This window comes from Fukomys damarensis, unplaced genomic scaffold, assembly GCF_012274545.1.
Source record: "Fukomys damarensis isolate Sample0158 unplaced genomic scaffold, DMR_v1.0_HiC HiC_scaffold_19, whole genome shotgun sequence".
In the NCBI taxonomy this organism is placed as follows: Eukaryota; Metazoa; Chordata; class Mammalia; order Rodentia; family Bathyergidae; genus Fukomys; species Fukomys damarensis.
This window is the reverse complement of record NW_022900931.1, coordinates 33,326,414-33,329,395: the sequence shown is the minus strand read 5'-3', so window position 1 is coordinate 33,329,395 and position 2,982 is coordinate 33,326,414. Positions and strand designations below refer to the sequence as shown.

At 36.1% G+C, this 2,982-nt stretch overlaps 1 long non-coding RNA gene across 1 annotated transcript in view; it reads left to right on the top strand.

The window, feature by feature from the left end:
• Window positions 1–2,982, top strand: part of LOC104860202 — a 6,045-nt gene continuing 3,063 nt past the window's right edge. The window contains exons 1-2 of the long non-coding RNA XR_779607.2: window positions 1–169; window positions 1,625–1,694. This is a non-coding gene — a long non-coding RNA (uncharacterized LOC104860202). The remainder of the gene's footprint in view (window positions 170–1,624; window positions 1,695–2,982) is intronic.

Below are 2,982 nucleotides of genomic sequence, written 5' to 3'. Positions count from 1 at the left end.
AAAGTCAGTCACCTTCTCCAGAATTTGGAAAGACGGCCTCGACGTACCAGGAAAGATGACTTCTGGAGCCGGTCTGATAGGGAGTTACACCCTCCAGACCTGTGGAAATCAGCAAGCAGAAAACAGTAAGAAGATAAAGAAGAGACCAGTCGACCCTAGAGTACCCCTGGTTGGTTTTCTAATACTATGGTTCTGACTTTCCAAAATCATTCTGTGGCAAAAATTCGCTTTCTCTTTTATTCTTCTTCTGAAACCTACAACCAAACAGAACACATTTTTTTTTCTTGATTTTTTTTTTTTTTCAGACAGGGTCTTGCTGTATAGTTCAGGCTGGTCTTGAACTGGCTACGTAGCTCAGGCTCGCCTCAAACTCATGGCGATCTTCTTGCCTCAGCCTCCTGAATGCTGGGATTACTAACGTGCACCACCATGCCCGGCTCAGAATGCCTTTCAATAACGCATTCGTATTCTTTCTGTAACCAAACCACACATAAATTACAAAGAGATTAGAAGAAAGTAATTTGGTTTAGACTAGCAGCATAAGCTTCGGAATGGGTGCCAGAATAATCAGAATTTTGGGTATTTACACGTGTGTCCTATTTATTTCACTTAAGAATGTGGACTCAATGTGCATCTATTTAGCTATATCTCTAGTTTCTTGTGCTTTATGGCTGAGTAGTACTCCATTTTATTTTTTTAAAAAAACCATATCTTCTTTATCCAATCTCCACTGGCAATTGGGCTGTTTCCAAATTTTAGCTATTTCCAACTGTGGTATGCATATATCACTATAGTATGATTCTTTTAAATCTTTGGTGAAGATACCCAGCAGAGGACTAGCTGGGTCAAATGGGACCTCTAACCGTAGTTTTTTGAGGTATCTCCATATTGATTTCCACAGTGGTTGCACCTCTTGTGCAGAGGTGATTTAAAAGACTGTTCTAGTCCAGGAGAAAGAGAAACATACAGAAATATTTTATCATTCAAGTGATAAAGATGCAGTAGAAAAGTCAATGAAGTACTAAGGTAGCCCTGAGGAGAGAGACCCCTGGTTATCTAAAGAAAAACAGCCATAATCAAGGAAGACTTCATGTGGCCAACTAAGTCTTAAAACAAGCAAACAAAAATTTGTTAGGGTACTGAAAAAATTTCAGATATAAGGAATGGGGTATTCACAGTAAAAGGTGTAAAAAGAAACAGTAATTTTGAAAACTATTAAAGGTGAACAATATTCTAAGCAGGTTGTTTAATGTGACTATTATGAGGTACAGAATAGTGTGCAGTGTGGATTTATGGTACTTTCAGTGGTACTTTTAAATTTTATTTCTGAAGGTTTGTTGATTTACACCAAGTGGATGAACTTTTGGATAAATCCTTGCGATGTGTATATTCTGTGAACCTAGTGACAGCTCGTGCCTCTCTAGGTGATCTGTTGGAGCCTTGGGTAATTAGAAAAATCACCTAAATGAATAAACATTCATCTAAAAATTAGGCTTAACTTAAATTCTTAATTGGGGGAATAATAAAATTTTAATACTGAATTTTATTTTCTATTTTCATTAAAAACTACCTGCTATCTGTTCTAAGTAGCCTATTTTAACTAGATACGTACGTGTGTCCACAGAACCAGACTTAGGAGTGGCATCACAGGAAGAACAGAAGCGGCTTGATGACAGTGAACATAACCAGCTCAGGTATGTAAATTTTTTAAATTTCTGGTTTAATTGTTTTCTTTCCTTTAAGAATGTAACATAGAATGGGAAGAAAGGAGCTAAAGGTATAGGGAAGGTGGGACGGGTAGGGGAAGGGTAAAAAGGGAAAATAAAAAAATGTGAGATAATGAAAAGATGGAAATAAAGTGGTTATAGATGGGGAGGGGAGGAGGGGGTGAAGGGAGGGCAGGGATAAGGGGAAAAAATGAGAACCAAGGCTTGTCATGTAGAGGTACAAGATCCCAACAATGAATGTAACTGTACTGTATCCCTAAAATGTACCAATAAACTCAATTAAAGCTGAAAAAAAAAAAGAATGTAGCATAGGCCAAATAAATAACTTTCAGACTAGCCTTTTGGAACCAAGATCATAATTTAATATTTAAAACATTTTAACTAGTTGTCCAATTATAAATATTCCTAGAATCTTTAATGACATACATAGCCAAATGTTATCTTTGGAAATGAGGCAGAATTTTTTCCTGAACATTGTGCGTCCAGTTGTACAAATTTATGATTAAGCAGTTGAAATTATGAGCAGTGTAACAGAAAAATTACAACAATATCAACCCACCAAATTGAATTCATGTTAAAGTCTGAGCATTCCTAGGATCTCAAATTTTGTCATTCAATTTTACTATTTCATGTCAAGGTTAGAGATTTGATTCTGCCTTTTGGTCTGTAGAGGGTTTCACTGTCTACACTGAGGGAGAGAATGAGGTCATAAAATCAATCCCACTGCCTCTCCAGAGAGTCATACCTTCCAAAATGAGACTTTTGGTGTTAGAGGACAAGCAGTGGCTTTCTAACTTACCTCATTTTCAGTAGGAAATTGGTAAATATGAAAATTTTGTATCTACTAGTTCGTAGTGGGCATTAGAATATATTAAAACTGGACTTAAGGCAAATAGTCCATATACATGCCTTGTGCCATCCTAGTGTAGTGTTCAAATTAAAATTTGGTAATTACTTTTTCTTTATGATTGATGTTTATTGATTTTGGCTCTAAATAATGAAAGTTTGCCCATTCTATGGATCTTTAGAGAAAAAAAAAAAGTCAGTGTCCTGAAAGATCCTTTTATTTAAGGTATAGTGTAGTGAAAAGGTTTTTTTTTTTGTTTTTTTTTTGTCTAAAGAAGCCCTTGTGTCATTAAAAAAAATCTAATTCAGGGCCAGGGACTTAGCTCATTGGTTTGGTGGCCTGCCTTGCAAGCACAAGGACCCAAGTTCAATCCCCGGTACCAAAAAAAAAAAAAAATCTATATCATTT